Source organism: Bacillus rossius, chromosome 7 (genome assembly GCF_032445375.1).
Source record: "Bacillus rossius redtenbacheri isolate Brsri chromosome 7, Brsri_v3, whole genome shotgun sequence".
Lineage (NCBI taxonomy): Eukaryota > Metazoa > Arthropoda > Insecta > Phasmatodea > Bacillidae > Bacillus > Bacillus rossius.
This window is the reverse complement of record NC_086335.1, coordinates 1,919,852-1,941,623: the sequence shown is the minus strand read 5'-3', so window position 1 is coordinate 1,941,623 and position 21,772 is coordinate 1,919,852. Positions and strand designations below refer to the sequence as shown.

The 21,772-nt window shown below is 46.6% G+C and overlaps 1 protein-coding gene across 14 annotated transcripts in view; it reads right to left on the bottom strand.

Annotated features, from left to right (window-relative positions):
• The window catches only part of LOC134533636 (protein transport protein Sec31A), a 306,350-nt gene that overhangs the window by 136,915 nt on the left and 147,663 nt on the right, over positions 1–21,772 (bottom strand). The gene's annotated exons all lie outside the window — the stretch shown is intronic.

The following is a 21,772-nucleotide window of genomic DNA, read 5'->3' as shown; positions in this document are numbered from 1 at the left end:
GCATTTATATTACACATATTAATTATATCATGCATATGCATGATGATGAACCAGCAATTATACATGTCATACAGTTTGTGAATTAAAAAAACATTATAATATTTTATCTACAACTTTCTAAAGGCACTTGCGTAACCACATTCGTCAGTTGTGCACACAAAATGGTAAGTTCAACTATTTGGTACACAAATACTTTACCAACTTAATTACCTTCATGAATTTTTCGAGCTAATAAAATTTACACAATAATAATAAAAAAAAAAAAAGTTCATTAATCAGAATTAATTTATAACATTAAACTTTAAAATTTCTGAACTAATTCTCACCATTTACCGTGGTTCCAACCACAACAGGGTATGGGCACACAAAAAAAAAAAAAGGGCAAACTTTTAGGATGCATGATAGTAGTGAAGAGAATTTTAAGTCACTAGTAAAGTTGCTCAACAGTTAATAGCAATAATAAAATATAAACAATTGAGGCATAAGAAACCAATGGCAATAAGTTAAAATAAATTGCTTTTACAGTAGATCTTACATAATATACCTACTGACATTTATTTGAGGGTGATACACTAAAAATGTGGGTTTACACCAAGCTTGCATCGTTCTCAAACACCGTTTGAAAACGTTCGCAAACAGGATGCGTGTAGGTGTGAACGCTTACCCGCACCAAACATAGTTCGCGAATGTTCGGGCGGGTTCCGCCTTCAGTCGGTACATCAAAGGGTTTGGAGTTTGTTGTGCGCATTGATGTGAACCGCCAGCAGCCGGATGTAACGTAGTCTATACGAACACGCGCTGCTCGTGCGACCAAGAAGTCCGTTTTACATTAGGAGTGCGTTTCTGTTTATTTTGTGAACTGTGTTTTTTTAGGAGTGGAAAATCAAAAAGAAGTGCCTTTAGCTGATTGGGCTGTACGAAGGGAAGTCAGAATTATGGCAACCCGACCATAAATTCCATTGTAATAAAGGAAGAAGAAGAAGGAAAAGAAAAAAAAGAAACATAATGCTTGGGGAGACATAGTCACTAAAATGGAAATACGCGTGGAATCTGCGAAGGGGAAAATGTATTCCTTGCTTTCCTTGTTCAGAAGGGAAAAGGCCAAGGAAGCAAAATCTAAAGGAACCGGAAAAGTTAAGTACCTAGTTATTAATATCATCTACTATAAAGTTAAAAAATCGGTATTAATAAAATTATAAGTACTGTCGCCCTACCGGTCCCTGCTACGATGTTGCCGTTGCTGAGGGCGCCAACTAGCCTAAGTTTAGACCCTGTGGGCCAGTTCACAGGTAGAGCGGAGATCCTCGGGGTCGTGACGTCGCCACGTGGCTGGCAGGGAGCTGGATCGGTAGAGGTGGTGGCCTCATGCGGGCGGAGCTGCTCAGTTCCCGGTGGAACTGTTCCCTTGCGAGGCGCAACACACGACTTGCCTGGTCCAGGTCTGAAGCTCGACTGCCTGCATTCCTCATCGCTTCGCGTCACCCGGAGCCCGCTTCCCGGAAAAACGTCCCAAGCGCAGCAGGACTCCTCAAGCCGCGAACTACCCCCCCCACCCTAGTGAGGCGACGAGAGAACATAACGACCTGTGCGAGCGAAGGGAGCACTTGGAACGACGTCAAATGCCCCCCCCTTCACTGAGGCCGTTATGCCCCTCGAAGCCCCATGTCACACGCATTGCCTCGGGGCCTGTTCCCCACCCATGTTCGGAATGTATCTGGATGGTTCTGTGCTCGGGGTTTGGCTGGCAATGATGGGGAGAATGGACAGGTCATCCAAAGGGAGGAGGGTCATTGCATGAAGGCGTGGTGCATCGGGGTGTGGCGCTCGGTTGATCTTCTCATGTGGGTTTTCCCATTCGTAGTCCACCAGGTGTCGTGGGGCTACACGGACTCGGGTAGAGCGCCTCAGTCCCTCGTGTCTGGCTTCCTCCGGGATGCTGGACTCCCCTTGACTCTCCCGTTGCGGTTCGACTTCATCCATGTCTCCCGTTAGGCCGCTGGGTGTAACTGCCGTTGTCCTGGGGCTGTTCTCGCAGCCCTGTTCCACCAATACTTGCCGCGTGTTGCATGGACGTCCTTCCTGAGATGGTCCGGTTTCGGATTGCTCTGGCTCCTTCATGTTCATCCTGAACATTGAACTGCCATGGCTCGCGTCCAATGGCCAGTGTTCCCATCCGGGCCATCCTGGCGAACTGGATCGGGAGTCGTCGTCTATTCCATCAGGGAATGTGATCTGCGGATGCGACACGAGGTTGAGCAGGGTTGGGTCGTCCCCATCGTAAAGTTCTACGGACAATCCCTCTGGGTCCAGCTGATCCATCAGGCTCTCGAGCTCGCGTAAAGTTGCGCCGCTCGAACGGAGCATGGGGTGAGCAGTAGATGGGTGTTGGTCTGATGGGGACGCGGTACGAATGGTGCTTAGGTGTTGAGCTGATGGGGACGTGGGACAAGGAGTAGTTAAGTGTTGATCTGATGGTGATGTGGGATGAATGGTTGTTGGGTGTTGGTCTGATGGGGATGTGGGACAAGAAGTGCTTGGGTGTTGAGCAGCTGGGGACGTGGGGTGAGCAGTGGATGTATGCTGGTCATTTCCACTGTCCCTGTCCCCCGCTGGGACAGTTGGGGCGCCTGTGGGTGGGACGAGACGCAAATCATCCCGGTGGATCTTTGTCGACCTACCGTTCGGGAGTCGGATCAAGTAAGAAGTGGGCCCTAGACGTCGCAGTACCTCCCGGGGGGCGGCCCATTTGGGGCTCAGACCTGTGCAGTAGCGCTTGCTGCTAGACGACAAGTGGTGACACCGGGCATACACCATTTGCCCGGGCTCCAATGGCGTCGGTGGATTTGGTGATTGTGGAGTGCGCGTGGCTAGGAATCGAGCCTGGTGTTGCCGTGCTTCTTCTCTAAAGTCAGTGACAGGGGGACGGGTGACAACTCCTGCTGCTTCTGCGACCCGGAGCTCCCCTGGTAGGGCGAGATTCTGCCCATGAAGCAGTTCAGCAGGGGTATGGCCCGTGACCACATTGGTCCGCCGCCGCAGGCAATAGAGCAGCTTGGGCAGGTGGAGGTCCCATTTGGAATGGTCTTCCCCCAGACGGAGGCGCAACTGGATTTTTATGTCCTGGTTGCAACGTTCCGTCGGGTTCGTCCTGGGGTGGTAAGTCGGGGTAGTGTGATGCTCTACGTCCCATCTGCGGCAGTCGGCCTTCCACCGCCGTCCTGCGAACTGTGTCCCGTTGTCCGTTAGTAACACTTTCGGATACCCATAACGGGGGAAGACCTCATTGTCCATTAGGGCTGCTACTGTCCCTGCTCGTACGTTGGATACGGCGAATGCCTCCGACCAACGTGTGAACACATCCGTGACCACGACGAGGAACCGCTTGCCCCGCGACGTGCGAGGGTAGGGGCCCATGACATCGAGGGCTACTGTGTGGAATGGTTCCTCTGGTCGCCTGGGGCGCTGTTGCTCAATCCCATCGGCCCGGCGGGCCTTGCGCTGCTGGCAGAGCTGGCAGTTGCGCTCGTATTCCCGGACATCCCGTGCTATGCCCGGCCAATGGAACAGCTTCCTGATCTCCCGTTGGGTCTGATCTGCTCCCGGGTGGCCTGCTAGGTCATGGTTGTGGAAATACTGCAGCACCAGCTGTCGTGCAGTGGGGGGTACATGGGTCTGCCAGGTGTCCATGTCACCCGGCACCCTGCTCTGCAGGACCCCGTCCAGGTTGCGCTGGTGTGGGAGGGCGCGTTCACCGCATGCTGCCAGGTTGCGCTGCGTGTCTGGGTCATCCTGCTGGGCCAGTTTAACGTGATCTACCAGAGTGGCCAGGGTGGGCGATGCCTCTGCTTGGACCGTGGGATCCGCTCGTCCGATGACGTAGAGTGCCGCTGGAGGTGATGCTGCTAGACCGGTAGCTGGCTGGTGGGACGGTGGCATCAGGTCATCCCACCCTTGAGTGTCTTGGAAGATGGTATTGGGGTCTGGGTGACGGGACAGCTCATCTGCCAGCTGGTTCTCTCGCCCAGGGACGTGTTCGACACGGAATGTGAAGCCCTGGAGCATGAGTGCCCAGCGGGTGAACTTCGATTTTCGTCCCTGGGCGGAGTCCAGTCACCGCAGACACTGACTATCCGTGCGCAGGGTGAATGGTCTCCCCTCAAGGTGGTGCCGGTAGCGTTTGAGGGCCCACACCACTGCGAGACACTCCTGCTCATTCACGTGATAGCGTCGTTCTGCGGGGCTTAACTTGGCACTTGCATACTCTGCTACCAGCCGCTCCCCATCATCACCCACCTGGTAGAGAACCGCGCCCATACCGTCCTGGCTGGCATCCGTCTGGACAAAGATGGGCTTGTCTGGGGCCAGACGTGACAGGTTGTGGCACTCGCGGAACTGTTGCTTCACTAGGATGAGTGATTGGTCCGCGGCTTCTGTCCACCGGAACTTTGTTTTCGGGGAGAGAAGGTCCGTCATGGGTGCGGTGATTGTGGCAAAATTGGGAATGAATGAACGTAACCAGTTCAACAGCCCCATTAGCTTCTGGAGCTGCTTCCTGGTGCGGGGCGCCTGTTTCCTGTCAATGAGGCTTAGCTGTTCGGGGATGGGGCAGCAGCCCTCGGCGCTGACGATGTGCCCCAAGAACTCTAGCTCACGGGCGCCGATGTAACACTTGTGTAGCCCGCATGTGAGTCCGTGTGTGGCGAGCCGTTCGAGGACCAGCGAGAGATGGTGGGCATGGTCCTCCCACGTCCGTGACCAGATGATCACGTCATCCAGGTACGCGGTGGCAAACTCGCCGATGTACCCGTCCAGGACGCGGACCATCATGGTCTGGAATGTCGCGGGGGCGTCCTGCAGCCCGAACGGCATCGCGCAGAACTGAAAGCGCCGCCCATCGGGCGCCGTGAACGCGGTCTTGGGGCGATCCTTGGGGCTTACTGGGACTTGCCAGTACCCCGACTTCAGGTCAAGTGTCGAAAAGATGCGGGCGTCTCCTAACCTCGTGAGGGCCTCTGAGATGTTGATGAGGGGTGGTGGTGCGGGGATGGTGAGGTTATTGATTGGCTTGAAATTAACACAGAATCTAAGTGAGCCGTCTTTTTTGTCTGCCATTACGATCCTACAGTTGTATGGGGACTCGCTAGGCTCTATGACGCCATCGCACAACATCTCTGCTATTTGCTCCCTGATGGCAAGTAGTTCGCGGGGCCCAAACCCGAATGGTTTCTCGTAAGGCGGAATGTGAGGGATGGTGGGGATGCAATGCTCTGTGACATTGGTTCGGCGTAGTTGGTCTGCTGCGGAGAACACCTGGGGCTGCTGCTCCAGGACTGTCTCTAACAATCTGTGGTACTCAGGGGGAACATTGTGGCGGAGATCAGCTAGGCGGGGGGGTTCGGCCCGGGAAGGGGGTGGGGTGTGCCTCAGCCCATATACAGTTCGGCGGCCCCTGGTCCCCACATGTATCCTCCCTGCGCGGACCTCAACAGTGGCGTCCTCTTGCACCAGCCAGGGTAGCCCCAGGATGAGGTTATCGTGAAGGTCCTGCACAACCAGGGCACTGGTGCAGCTCACAATGTCTCTAATGCCAATCCTTACCTGGGCACGCCCAGTCGTTAGTGTGCTAGTCCCAGTAGTGGCCAGCTGGATGGTGTTGACCTCCGGCACCAGGTCCCCCTCAGGAATGAGGTGGGCCGCGACATAAGTGTGTGTGGCTGCGGTGTCCACTAGCGCGGCTATGGACTGCCCATTCAGCTCCACTGGGATCCGGATCAGCTCCGCGGCATCTGGCCCCATTCGGCCCAAGCGGGTTTTGGACCGACTCGGCCCTGCAACTGCGGGCGGGGGCGGCGCCGATGCCTGGTGGGCGGCGTCGCTCGCCGGCGACCTGGGGCGGGCCCCGAACGGATGAGGCGGGCCGTCCCCAGTGGTCCCTGATGGACAGGGCGGTGCTTCGTCGGGCCCTGCAGCTGCGGGCGGGGGCGGCGCCGATGCCTGGTGGGCGGCGTCGCTCGCCGGCGACCTGGGGCGGGCCCCGAACGGATGAGGCGGGCCGTCCCCAGTGGTCCCTGATGGACAGGGCGGTGCTTTGTCGGGCCCTGCAGCTGCGGGCGGGGGCGGCGCCGATGCCTGGTGGGCGGCGTCGCTCGCCGGCGACCTGGGGCGGGCCCCGAACGGATGAGGCGGGCCGTCCTCAGTGGTCCCTGATGGACAGGGCGGTGCTTTGTCGGGCCCTGCAGCTGCGGGCGGGGGCGGCGCCGATGCCTGGTGGGCGGCGTCGCTCGCCGGCGACCTGGGGCGGGCCCCGAACGGATGAGGCGGGCCGTCCCCAGTGGTCCCTGATGGACAGGGTGGTGCTTTGTCGGGCCCTGCAGCTGCGAGCGGGGGCGGCGCCGATGCCTGGTGGGCGGCGTCGCTCGCCGGCGACCTGGGGCGGGCCCCGAACGGATGAGGCGGGCCGTCCCCAGTGGTCCCTGATGGACAGGGTGGTGCTTTGTCGGGCCCTGCAGCTGCGAGCGGGGGCGGCGCCGATGCCTGGTGGGCGGCGTCGCTCGCCGGCGACCTGGGGCGGGCCCCGAATGGATGAGGCGGGCCATCCCCAGTGGTCCCTGATGGACAGGGCGGTGCTTTGTCGGGCCCTGCAGCTGCGAGCGGGGGCGGCGCCGATGCCTGGTGGGCGGCGTCGCTCGCCGGCGACCTGGGGCGGGCCCCGAACGGATGAGGCGGGCCGTCCCCAGTGGTCCCTGATGGACAGGGCGGTGCTTAGTTGGGCCCTGCAGCTGCGAGCGGGGGCGGCGCCGATGCCTGGTGGGCGGCGTCGCTCGCCGGCGACCTAGGGCGGGCCCCGAACGGATGAGGCGGGCCGTCCCCAGTGGTCCCTGATGGACAGGGCGGTGCTTTGTCGGGCCCTGCAGCTGCGAGCGGGGGCGGCGCCGATGCCTGGTGGGCGGCGTCGCTCGCCGGCGACCTGGGGCGGGCCCCGAACGGATGAGGCGGGCCGTCCCCAGTGGTCCCTGATGGACAGGGCGGTGCTTAGTGGGGCCCTGCAGCTGCGAGCGGGGGCGGCGCCGATGCCTGGTGGGCGGCGTCGCTCGCCGGCGACCTGGGGCGGGCCCCGAACGGATGAGGCGGGCCGTCCCCAGTGGTCCCTGATGGACAGGGCGGTGCTTTGTCGGGCCCTGCAGCTGCGGGCGGGGGCGGCGCCGATGCCTGGTGGGCGGCGTCGCTCGCCGGCGACCTGGGGCGGGCCCCGAACGGATGAGGCGGGCCGTCCTCAGTGGTCCCTGATGGACAGGGCGGTGCTTTGTCGGGCCCTGCAGCTGCGGGCGGGGGCGGCGCCGATGCCTGGTGGGCGGCGTCGCTCGCCGGCGACCTGGGGCGGGCCCCGAACGGATGAGGCGGGCCGTCCCCAGTGGTCCCTGATGGACAGGGTGGTGCTTAGTGGGGCCCTGCAGCTGCGAGCGGGGGCGGCGCCGATGCCTGGTGGGCGGCGTCGCTCGCCGGCGACCTGGGGCGGGCCCCGAACGGATGAGGCGGGCCGTCCCCAGTGGTCCCTGATGGACAGGGTGGTGCTTTGTCGGGCCCTGCAGCTGCGAGCGGGGGCGGCGCCGATGCCTGGTGGGCGGCGTCGCTCGCCGGCGACCTGGGGCGGGCCCCGAACGGATGAGGCGGGCCGACCCCACTAGTGCTAGGGGGATGAGACGGCGGCTGGACGACTACTGCAGACGCGGGCGGGGGTGACGCCGACGCCCTATTAGCGGCGTCGCTTCTTGGAGGGAGACGTTGCTCCCTGATGTCCTGGAACGTGGTGCGCTTGGGTGGGGCGTCATCGTGACCTAGTGGCCGTGGCGGCGCACTCGTGTGCGGGGCTGGACGAAGGGTAGGGGGGCGGTGGCAGCGATGTCACTGCTCCCTAGACGGAGTTTCCCGGAGGTACGGCCTCTCCCCTTCGCGCCAGCCAGATGGCCTCGCGTGTCGGACACACATTGTGCCAGTGGTTTTCCGCCATGGGGCAGTAGCGACAGCGAGGCGGGCGACTGTCTTGGGCACCCTGTGGTCCACCGCGGCGCTCCTCGCGGCGCGGTTGTTGTGTGGCCCGGCTGGGCGGGCTGGTTTGTGACGCTCCCCCCCTCCCCCGGGGCGGAGTGTAAGGCCGGTAGTTATCTCTCGGAGGCGGCTGTTCTACGTACGGAACGACTGCTTGCGCGTCCTCTGGTTGCACCGCCTCCTGAGTTTGCGGAGTTGGGCGCGGCGTCGCGATGTTTTTGGTACGTCGGTGCGCCATCAGATCGTATTCTATGTCCCTGGCTCGGGCGAGGAAGTTTTCTAGTCCGTGCGAAACTACCCCGCGCAAGAATGGGCGTAGTTCGGGAGACACCAACTCTACGATGAAAGGGAGCACGTCGTCGGCGCGGCCCCCGAGTGAAAGGCGGCGGTAAAGCCGGAGTTTGCCATAAACAAACTCCTCCACGCTCTCCCCACTCTCTTGCGCGCGGCTGAACAGTTCACTGCGGCATTTGTTCTGGGTGCGCGCGTCGTTGAACCGAGCATCCAACCGGCGTGAGAAGTCTTCCCAGCCCACATCGTATCCCCCCGCCTGAGACCACCAAGTGCGCGCTTCCCCTCGCAGCTGTCCGCTGACCCGCTCCGTCCAGTCTTCGGGCGCTGTGTTGTGCCGGGTTAGTTTCTCTTCACAGGCACTTAGGAATAAACGCGGGTCGTCGTGGGCGTGGCCCGTGAATTCTGGGAGAGTGACAGGTCCGCTAGGGGGGCGGTGCACTAAGGCCAGGGAGCCACTCTGTCGCCTACGTGCGCGTCCTTCGCACTCGGCACATAGGTAAAGTCCGTCGCGGAAGTTTACAAACTCGAGTGCGTCAGCGCATGCGCGGTGCCTGATAGTCCCACACTGTTGACAATGTGCTACTTCGTCATGGCGGCCCGGACACCTGTTCGCGGCGCACAGAGAGCCTGTCGGGGCTCGGAGATTGCTCTCTGCCCTTAAGTGCGGAAACTGACATGTGCAGCACTTATGAGGGTACTCACCAGCGCAGCTGTTGTTGGTGTATGGTTTTCCGCAGCGGTCGCAGGGCTCCTCCATGGCGATGGTTACGTCAGCTCCCGCGTACATGGCGTGGTTCGCGGCTGTCAGACCCGGACGACGGGTCGCGGCGTCGGTGGCGGGCGCGGACAGATCCGGGAGGGCGCTCCCTTCGCTATCGTCCGAGCGGTCTTGTCCGCACGTCCTCGCCCCGCGGATGTTTGCGCGGTCGCGGTCGGTGGTGACATGTGTTACCTCGGTGATCCTCGGGCGTTATCGTGCGCGCTCGGCGGGTGGGTGGAGGGGTGGTGTCCTGGAGCCTGCGCGCTGCTGGGGTGGGGGGTGCTGTGACCTTATTTCTCCAGCGGGTCCCGTTTCCCGGCGCCTGTCTGTCTAGTGCTGCGCGCCTGAAGTCCTTTGTCCCTACCCTGCGAGTTATGCCGTTTTCGCCTGCGTTTTTCACTGGTTTGCGCTGTACGTCTCTAGCAAGCTGAATTTTTTTTTCTGATTTGCCTAAAATTTGGTAGCCACACTAGCTGGGCGCCATTTGTCGCCCTACCGGTCCCTGCTACGATGTTGCCGTTGCTGAGGGCGCCAACTAGCCTAAGTTTAGACCCTGTGGGCCAGTTCACAGGTAGAGCGGAGATCCTCGGGGTCGTGACGTCGCCACGTGGCTGGCAGGGAGCTGGATCGGTAGAGGTGGTGGCCTCATGCGGGCGGAGCTGCTCAGTTCCCGGTGGAACTGTTCCCTTGCGAGGCGCGACACACGACTTGCCTGGTCCAGGTCTGAAGCTCGACTGCCTGCATTCCTCATCGCTTCGCGTCACCCGGAGCCCGCTTCCCGGAAAAACGTCCCAAGCGCAGCAGGACTCCTCAAGCCGCGAACTACCCCCCCCACCCTAGTGAGGCGACGAGGGAACATAACGACCTGTGCGAGCGAAGGGAGCACTTGGAACGACGTCAGTACATATGTATGTACATTGATCAGCATCCCTTGATGTAACTTTATAAGGATACTGGCTTCAACGTGTTATGTATACAAAGACAAAATGCTTCAAATAGACAGATACATAAAATAATAGTAAGTGTAATCATGAATTGATTATTGTTTGCACGTGAGGATGAGATATACAGGAGCAAATGGTTAGCTAATGACCGTATGAGGCTTTGAGAGTTATAAAGGACAAAAACCAGTGCAAAACACTCTCAACTCATCACATTCACAAAACGCCTCGCAGGGAACAAAGTCACAGGTGAGTTTGTACATACGTTGTTGGGGTTACGTAGTTTCTACTTTTAATGTATTTAGTTATTTATGTCTATTAAAGGTCCCACATCGTAGGTGATTGGCACTTCAACATTGTTAGTGTGCTGATAGTATAGACTGTGGTTCAGTGTGAGTATGTGCATATGTGTTCATCAACTTACTTCAATTTGCAAGCTGTATTTCAGTGCATTATGGAGAAGAAAATCAAACTATAATGATAAAGTTTAATTTAATACCTCTAGTAAATTAAAATCCCACCAAAAACATTCTGTAAAAAAAATAGTCAAGGCTCGATGGAGCTGCTTGTTTATCTCTAAAAAGTAATGAAATCTAGACAAAGTCGTGCCAAGTCTAAGGTTCCTTACTGCGATTTCTTTATTATTATAGTTAATGTTGTGTGACTTGGCCGTTGAACATTCTTTATACGTTAGTGGGTACAAGTCAATTTTGTTTACACGTAATGTTATATCTGCTTGATAAGCGAGATAATAGCCCATACTGGTATAGGTAATTGGATGCTAGTGTATCATTTTAGGCTGTTGTTGATTGTGCAACACATGCATTCAGCATTGACAATGCTCACTTCTGCTCTCTTCTTTTTGGAGTGTCAAATCTACCACTGATCTAACATAAAATAGACGTACAGACGGACTTATATCAATGATTAGAAGTCCGTCTGTACTGGAAATAATTTTTTATATTGTTTGTTTCAGGCTCGCCTACACTTAAGTATTATTGAAATACGCAGCTTTATCAAGCCTACAATTGACTGGTTATTGAATCAACGTTTTCCAAGTGGCAATTTTTTATCGTCAATGGGTAGTGGTTCTGGCGACAGATTGGTGCAATTGTGTCATGGAGCACCTGGTTTTGTACCCTTGTGTACCCTTCAATGGCCAAGTCACACACCATTAAGGTAAGTGCACCGGTACTCGTCACTGCTCCAATGGTCGTCACTAGCAACTTCAAATGTAAATAATAGAGAAGTAGCTCAATATATCGCCAACTTAAGTATTGACAAAAATTTGGTCAACGTTCTAGCTGAAATTACCACAATAGTTTTCGGAACAAACACTATTTTCAATCAAAAAAAGTCCGTGCATCAAAAGTTCGTAGAGCAGTGAATCTAAATAGGGGAATTCCTATACTAAAACACTAAGGACGTTAATGCACATTTTTACTTCTAATTCTGTAATTTTTCATGTTTATTCGTGATGTTTTGTGCTGAATGTGTTAGTTAAATGTTCTTGAAGAGGTGAAAGTGTTTATTTAAAAAAATTCGTTTTCTTTGTATGATTTAGTAAGGGTGACGAAAACTGGATCAATAAAAACCTCGTATTGCTAGTGTTCGTCATACCTGACGAGCACTGGTACATTTAATATTTTATTTAAAGTTGTGCTAAGTTACACCCTAAAGTTCTTAAATAATATTGGTTCTTTGTTGTTAATAGACAAAGTACGTTATTATGATCAGATCCAGTAGTCGTCACCTATGACGACTTCCGATGCATGTGTATGACGACTTCTGGGTCGGAAATTACTTTACTTTATTGATTGCAGAAATTGTGTAGGCATTGTTGTTTACATTAATTTAGGGGCCATTCGATATATATTTTGACATTAATAAGTAAATTAAACATTGTAATGTGTCTCGTTCTTTAATTACAGGGCAAAATGCCAAAACGGAAAATACTGTTGTATGAAGAGTCAGCCATGGAAACTGCTCTTAAAGATGTAGCGAATGGTATAAGTATAAAATGAGCAGCGGAAAAAAATAGTGTGCCAAGGAACACATTGTCCGATAAACACAAAGGCAAATCGCCCTTGGGTAGGAAGATGGGCCCTGATTCATTTTTAAATTTTATTTGTGATACTGCATAACATGCTATGTTATGTTGCAGCAACGAATCGAGTCGTATTGCGTACGCGTACAGTATGACGTCGCGTAAATAATAATAAATAGAATATAAACAATTAACAATATTTGATAATTAAACAGTTTTTGTTAACCAAGAAACAATTAAATCTCATTAGAGCGGCTTTATTATATCTCTTTTAAGATAAGAACAAAAAAAAACGTGAAAATACGCGATAGTGAAAAACAAAAACATACATATTTCTAATTTGTAAAAAAATACTTTGTTACGTTGTTTCTGTTCCAATCTCAAACTTTGTCTACACACATAATACCTTTAATAAACAGTAAAAAAACTTAGACGAGGAATTTCCAAATTATACTTTATTAATAAACAAACATCGTTCTTTGTAACGTAAATTCATCGAATATGCGCGCGCATGCGTAAAATATACGAGAAATGCGAGTAACAAAATACAGCCGTGTGTAACGTTTCGTTACTCGTTACTAGACGGCACATCCGTTACTCAGTAAAGAATACATACGGTTTGCTACAGCTCTAATATTTTCATGTTAGTTGTGCTGTCCCTCTTTGTTCCGTGAGTGCTGTAAGTAAATTCAAAATTTAATGAGGATTATTCATTATATTACTGAACGATCTTTATGAAATGCCATTTTGATGTTTAAAATATAGTACCAAATAAAATTTGAAGCCCAAATAGTACAATACTATCATTCTGGATCCATGAATTAAAACTAATGCAGCCGAAATCGCACATGACGACTACTGGCACAAACATGTGACGAACACTGGCAAACACGAAAATTTGCATGACGACTACTGGCTCGAAATCACACTTTTTTCAAAATTATAAATCTACAAAAATAATTTGTGTTTATCGAAGAGTGTTGGATAGCATTGTAGAGTAAAGTTTGAGGTTAAAAACAAACATGTAGGGGCAGTAATACACCTACGAGGTTATGTACACAATTTTTTTTTTTCTAAAACTCTTCTTAGCATGACGACTACTGGTACATTTACCTTAACTATAATAATAAAGAAATCGCAGTAAGGAACCTTAGACTTGGCACGACTTTGCTAGATATCATTACTTTTTATAGATAAACAAGTAGCTCCATCGAGACTTGGCTAATTTTTTTTACAGAATGTTTTTGGTGGGATTTTAATTTACTAGAGGTATTAAATTAAACTTAATCATTTTTTCTCTCCATAATGCACTGAAATACAGCTTGCAAATTGAAGTAAGTTGATGAACACATATGCACATACTCACACAGAACCACAGTCTATACTATAAGCACACTAACAATTTTTTTACTATTACAAATCTTTCTTTTCTTTTTTTCGGGTTCTGATTCTTGTACAGTAGCAACAGTTTTTCGTATTGCCCATTCGCGTTCATTATTTATTCTTTTAGACGGTTTAGACGGTTTAATTTCTGAAAGATCGGCGCGGTATTTACACCTAAGCCGGTTGTATTCGGTGATCGCTGAACTTGAGCTTTTATACTCTTGAAGTCAACATTAATGAGGTGCACCCCATGAAGATTGGTTACTCGTGAAAGCGCCACGTAGGCTTGGCCACAAGAGAATATGGAGGTGCCAATGTCCATGAGGGCATTTTTTAACTTTGGCTCTTGTGAATTGTTAGGGCATAGATACGCCACACAGATTGGGAATTGTTCTCTGTACACGTATGTCCGGGGTATGATCTCAAATTTTGACCTAATAGGAAATAATTCGTGAATCAAATTACATATTAGTGAATTTTACTACCAATTGTTTAGGCTTTGTTTGGTCTACCGGGTCCCACCTCACTGCCTAACTGTAAATTAAACCTAGAAAACTAAGAGTACTAAATAACTAACAATTAAATATAGTATTCAATTAAAAGTACTTTTAAATCTAATATTTAAGTAATAATCAGTAATCCGTCACTAATCATAAATTTCCTAACCTATTCAAATCTTCGAATTGTTATAATAACAACCTGCTAATTAACCTTAGCAAACCTCACGAAATAATAAGCGAAATCAAACAAATGCAAATAATCCCTCCTAATCCCTAGCAAACGTTTTCAAGCGCAGTAGAAGAATGTCGTAAACGACTGTAACGCAGCCGGTTGCCACTTCGCAATATAAGGTTATCGGAAAAACAAATGTAAGCGATTTTTAAAATACAGTCAGCGCCATCTAGCGACGTGTGCGGGTATCACCGCCACTCTTAGTCCAATGACTTATATTTTGACCAAATTTTGAGCGAAATTATTTAATATTTTAGTGTAATTTGTTTATTTAATTTGTGTAATGTTCGAGTAGAATAAGTTAATTGTTCGACTATTTCTTCTTGTAAACTTGTAAGTATAAGTATAAAAGCCAATCTAATCTTATCCAGAGTTTTCCTTTAATTTTATTTATATGCGTATTAAAAGCAGAAGGGGAGGCATTCGCCCAGCAGTGGGAAGCAATAGGCTAGATTAAATTAGAAGATGTATCCCACTACGCTGGATTTTTGCATTGACAGTCGATTTTTTTATGTACCAATAGTAGAAGGAGGCATTACCATATCTCTAATACAGGTGAGACAAGCTGAGGGTTCTTCATGAGATACTTCAGACCTTCGATTTTTGACTTCAAATAAAGAGGCAAACCAAGTTGAATATTTTTTGTAAAGGCGGTATGTCGATCTTTAATAGTTTGGTTGGGCTCTTGTGTTTTCAAATAAGGGTCACCAGGTACTCCAGATCTTCGATTATCCTAGTTTTTATAGTTTTCCCTTTATGTGGCCATTAAACTTTAACTCTGTACCAAATTTCAGCTCTCTGAGTTTATGGGAAGTACTAGTTCTATTCTGATGATCATGAGTGAGTGAGTGAGTGAGTGAGTGTCATAAATGCGAAACTTTGCTTTCGCTTAACTTCGGAACTAAATGACCTACAGACTTGAAATTTTTTATTTTAAGTATGTGATTTTATAGCTTACTGGATGACGAAAATTTCTGCGTTCTGGTCTTATCCAGAGGTTCTCAAATAGGGGCCTGAAAATGCTGCGAAATGGTTCCAGTAAAGGATGGTACGGCAGTGTTTGCTTCGCGCTCGACTTGGCGGGGGCACTGCCGTGCCCCCGGATATACTAATAATCAAATTATGAGTACATAATCATTTATCTCCATTTGTCTTAAAGTATTTAGCAAACGCATCTCGTATTTCTTTTGCATTCGTAGATGGTTTCCTTGGTAGTTTTCTCTAACCAAGTAGAGATGTAATATCGCGTTGATTTCTCCAAGTACCAGGTAAAACCTCCCCATTCTCTTCTGTATCCAAAGCACCGTTGGACAATATAAATTGGACAAAGTTGAACTTTGACATAGAAATTTGTGGAGGTATACACATGCCATTACAACCCACTTGGCTACTTCAGGACCCAAGAGCAGAGGTTTCGTAACACATGAAATACCAAAAATAAAACGTCAAAAGCATTCTCCACCACCCTTCAGGCTCGACTCAATATGGGTTTTACAAGACGAGGCATCCTTTCATTATTTCAGATATAAATATCTACTAGCTTTTATTGATATTTTACTAAATAAGTATTAAACTTAGCTTCTCTGAGAGTATTTTGACAAGAACCAGGAACCAATTTCTAATAACCGGAACCGAACCGAGAATCGGAAAAAAATAGAACCGACACATAACTAGAACATAGTGTAGAGATAGATGTGTAAGCAAATTTTAGTTTCAAGTCACATCTGGCCAAGTTTAAGGCAAGTCAAGTTCCTATTTTATTATTTAGTCAAGCTCAAGTAGTTGCAAACATTTTTGAAAATAATTGAATGCTTTTGTTATTTATGTTAATGCAATATTAGATTTCATTATAAAGTCTACAGAATATGACTTCTATGTGAGTCTTTGTGTCAAGTGAATAGGTAAAATATTATTATCAATTGCCCCAATTAATGATTTATTTTATTCCTACTGAGTTCTGGAAAACTCAGTAGTTGTGAAAGCCTTTGAAGTTATGTAAAATTATGTGGTTTTGCAAATAAAAACAAGAAAATCTCTACAATAATTTTCACACATTTACACATTTTTAAGGTTTTTCCCTACTCTCAATAGATTTCATAGTCCTCCTCACTATAAAATCATTTTATAAACACGTTGGAACTGCAAAATCCCCTTTGCATGATAATGAAACAACATTAGAAGTATTAAAAAATACTACAGCGTTTTCTCGCATAATCGTCGCACATTTTATTCTAAAATCAAGTTTGAAAAGTAGGGGTGCGACAATTATGCGGGAAAAATTTTTTTTTTGTTAGATAAAATATTCATAAAATCAAAAAACAAAACCCATTCATGGAAAGTATGTTTATTTATAAAATGAAGTATAAAAGAGCACACCAAACAATTTAATTTAATAAGTCATGCAAAAAAACCTTTCTTCAACTTTAAATTGAAAAACAAACTTTAAAAAGAAAAACCTAATCTGTGATCCAAATGCAAGCCAAACGAACGCGTAACTACCATATAGGGATGGGAAAACAGATTCCTAATTTCATCGATACCTACCAATTCTACTTTAATATTCGATAATCGGTGATAAAAGACGATTCCCGCATCTAGCAAAAAAAAAAATAATTTCACAACATTGCAAATCTGTCAGATACAATTATTTAACGACTCATTGAGTCGGGTTATGACTGACTAGACGCATATATAACACAGTCAAATTTCCCCAAATAAACAATATCTAAACCTTGGGTCAATGTTATACACAAGTCAAAGTACAAAAATTATCACTGTATTAGCCTACGTTTCAGCTGAAAAAATATCAGAAACAAATGCAATTGAAGAATATTAATTTTATTTTCAAACATGTAAGGCCTATGCCAGGACTTACGCAAAATAAATGTGGTCGCTATTTTTCCCTTTCGTTTCATAAACAAAAAGGTAATTCACGTCTCCATTTCCATTGTCGAAACACAAAAACAATGAGTTTTGTTACCTACAAAAACTCGCAAACTTCTGGATAAGCAGATGCCCTGCCATGAAATACATTTGTTTTTAGGTGCAATTTGAGGCTTTTATTTTTGCACCACTCATGAACATATTACCCATTAACGGTAAAATTTCTGGCAGCCGCTCATTAACCGATATCGTCTTTACAGTGAACAGTGATAAACAAAATGCCGAAAACCGTGTTTGCAACTTCTTGATAATCATTGATTTTAGTCAGACTGTTTTAGATTATCAATTCGTAGAAACATTTTTGGTCATATAGTAACAACATAAAATATTTTACCAGTTTTCATACCTCTTTGAAATATAATAAATATTTTTGCTTCTAAAAAACCAAGAATTATTGATAGTGTGGTTGGTAGCAATTGTTCGAACAATTGCTTTGGCTACGAAGTTATGAATCTTAGGGTATGTTGATGCGTGGTTGAATTGCACATGCTTAGCAGTACAAAACAAACGGTTTTTGTTTCAGAAAGTGATACGTCCACTTGAGAATGATAATAAATTAGTTAATGTTAATATTTATGTTAATAAGCATTTATTTTTATGTGAGTAGCAAGTTTCCTTACAAATATGTCGAGCGAAGCGTGGAAGCATTTTGTGATTTATTCTGCAAATTATTATGCGATTTGTCAAGTATGTGACGTTAAAATTTCTCGTGAAGGGGAAATATAAAATTACTTCCAATTTGAAAAAACACTTGGATAAACACAAGATGCATTTACAAAATGAGAAAAAAAGGAAAGTTGAGTTGGCCGAAAATGATCCACACAAAGTTATCATGACTAACACAATTTCCTGTGATAATTCGTGCAACGAAACTTTGTCTTTAGTTCTGGCTAAAACATCATGTGTCAGTTCCTGCAAAGAAACTTTGCCTCCGGATTCGTCTGAGCCCAGCACAAGTAAGAACTCTAAAATTTATGAGCCTTTTCGGAGATCCAAAAACAAATTCATCCTTAACCCCCAAGCAAATTAAAACTCAAGTTCAGTCTACACTAAAAAATATGATTGCCAAACCTTCCCCATTTAGGCCCGGTGATCCTCGTGCTAAAATCGTCACTCAGCACATTGGAAGAATGATTCGTTTAGATAATCAACCATTTCGTTTGGTTGAGGATAGAGGTTTCAATGACCTCGTAAAATTCTTGGAACCTACGTATGTGATGCCATGTCGTAAACATTTCAGTGATAAAGTGGTGCCAGACATGTACAAAGATTATAAGGAACATGTAAAACGGAAGCTGGAGGAGGCGGACTATATAAGCCTTACTACAGACATGTGGACCTCCAAAAACAATGGTGATTATTTAAGTCTCACTGTACATTTTGTGGACTGTGAGTTTGTTTTACAGCATTTCTGCATTGAAGTAACTCCTTTCCCAGAAGTATCACACTCAGGAGAGAATATTTGCGATTTCATCACGCAAACATTGCACGAATGGGACATAAACGCAAAAGTGGTTGCAATTGTTAGAGACAACGGAAGGAACATTAAAAGTGCCTTGGAAATGTCAGATTATAAGCATGTAGCATGTCTGGCTCATACCTTACAACTTGTGGTTAAAGATGGTTTGTTGAGCAATAAAAGCATCACCAATTTGATTGCCAACTGTCGGCGTATAGTCGGACACTTCAAGCATTCCACCCGAGCTTGTAAGGAACTGAAGAAAGCTCAAGAACTGCTCCACATGAAGCACCATAAAGCATAAACTAATACAAGAAGAGCCAACTAGGTGGAATTCTGCACTGCACATGTTGGAATGTCTTTTCCAGCAGAAGCAGTCAGTCATAATAGCAGCAGCCAACCTTCGTTTACCTGTTGAACTCACAGCAGCAGATTGGAATCTGATTAAAAATGTTGTTAGCATGTTGAACATTTTCAATCAGGCCACATTGGCTGTTAGCACTCAGACTGTGACAGCCTCCGAGGTCATACCTATTGACAATAGTACCATTCAATAGTTGCAGAAACCTGCACCTGAAGGAACAGGAGTTCAAGGCATGAAAAACTACCTTCTAGCCTCTGTAAAATTGTGGTGCAAAATTGTAGAACACAATCAGCTGTTTGCAGCTGCAACTCTTCTGGATCCAAGGTTGAAAGGACAAGTTTTCAGCAGCCCAGACTCCCTGATGGCGGCACAGAACTTATTGATTCAAGAAGCGACTGAACATTCAGATACAATGAATATAAAAGTAAGTTAGATCATTTTTCTTATTTTTATTAGAGACTTAGATGTAACTAGAATAATAATTTTACGTTTACCAGCTCCAGGCTATCTGATTCATCATTGAAAAAGACCTATGATTATTTAGAGATAACAGCCAAAGTTTAAAAATAAACAAAAAAGCCTAATTACATTTTCCTGGTTTTAAAACTGAATTTATTTGTCTTTAAAAATTGTTTTATAATTTGAAATTAACTTGTTTGTTTTTTTCTTTTATAAATTTTTGATTCATTTCAGAAACGTAATTTTAATTTTTTTTATTCATCCACAGGTAATAACTGTAGCAGAAGCAGCAGCAACAGCAGAAAAAAATCATGGCATGTGGGCATACTAAGCCAAAATTATGAAACCTGCTGCATCTGAAATTCAGGACACAAGCATCAAAGAAGAAATTGAAACTTACCTGCAAGATCCAGTTTTGCAGCCTGACTCAAATGTGCTGCATTACTGGAGGGACAACACAAAATATCTACACTTAAGAAGACTCTCAAAACAGTTTCTATGCATACCGCCTGCCACAGTACATTCCGAACGTCTATTTAGTTCAGCAGGCCAAATTGTTGACAAAAAACGCAGTCGTTTAGATCCACAGAAAGTGCGGATGCTTGTATTTTTAAACAAGAATTTGTAAAGTACAACACTTTCATTTGCTAGTTCTCTAGTTGTTGCTTAATTTTGTTACTGTTTCATTTCACAAATTTTTTAGTTAATTTGTACCCTTCTCTAAGTTAGGCAAGTTGTATGAACGAAATAATTTATACTGCTTAAGGAAAGCCTAAAATATTTTTTTTATAGTTTATTCTGTATTACAAAACAAATTTTAGATTAGTTTGACCCCTTTGACATATGAGCCATTAACTTCTAATGATATAAACATTTATATGAGTTATTGTTAATAACTTAGTTGTGTACTCAAATTTGATAAATATGAATTTATGATGTATGCTACATCACATTTGTATTGAAAGCTGAAAAAAAAATGTTGCAAATAGAATTTGATTTATTTAATATTAAGTTAACTAGGTGAGTATCGAGTATTGAGAATGAAAGGTTTTTTTTAAGGAATCGCTAATCAGGTATCAGAATCGAAAATTTTGGAATCGTCCCATCCCTACTACCGTAGTAAACACCACGAGTGAGCGGGATATCAAATGTAGTTAACTGGGTTCCGCATAGAGAGCACACGTTGCATGCAATCGGCGAGATATCGATATTCGACTACGTTTGCGCGCTCTATACAGGAAGCAACATAAACAAACAGTAATGATTGCAACGAGCGCTGGGTACGTTTTTGTAAGTGGTACACTGTGGCGACGGAGACGAACAATGAAGGTTATAACATTTAAAAAGTCTTTAAAAGAAAATTTACACATCACACAGCTTCGTATTTCCGTTATTTAAACAAGTACGCGGTAATTTCTGAATTAATATTATATTTATACTTTAAAATACATTGTTTAATACGGAAAATATACCTACACAAAGCGCTCAGCATCTAATAGTGGGACCAAAAACATCATGCAACTTATGGCGAGAGGTTTTTTTTTAAATCAAAATTTTGACGCCCTAAAATATAACTGCGACGATTACGCGCGTGCGACGATTATGCGATAAAAGAGGGTACTTCCAAATTTTTCCCAAAAAGTCTTTATCAAAAGAGAACATTTTACAATGCCATTCTGGATGCGCAAAAAAAAAAATTGCAAATAAACTATAAAATAAATACCAAATTTAAAAGGTTAAACAAACAGAAATTTAATAATAATCTCGGGCAGGTATATTTTAATTTTTCTTCTGCCATTTTTAGATAAACAAGAAATGTCCTAACTTCAAAAATGACAATACTTAAGACAATTTCAAAATATTACTGTGTTTTATCGGATAATGGTAGCACGTGCGTAATCGTCGCAACCATATTTTAGGCTGTCAAAATTGGGATAAAAATCTTCTCAGGTAAACGTCGCATGATGTTTTTGGTCCTGCTAGTTGATGCCGAGCGCTTTTGTAGGCATCTTTTCCGTATAAAAAGATGTATTTTAAAGTAGAAATCTAATATTTATTCGGTCATTACCACTTAATAAATTAACGGTAAAATACGAAGTTGTTTGACGTGTAAATTTTCTTATAAAGAAGTTTTTAAACGTAATTTCCTTTATCGGATTGTCTGCGTTGCCGCGGCGTACCGCTTATAAAAATGTAGCCAGAGCATCATTCATGTTTGGTTATGTTGCTTCCCGTATAGAGCGCGCGCATGTAGTCGAATATCGATATCTCGCCTATTGGATGCAACGCGCGCGCTCTCTGTCAGGCGTCGAGTTAACTACATTTGATAGCCCGCATTCTTTCG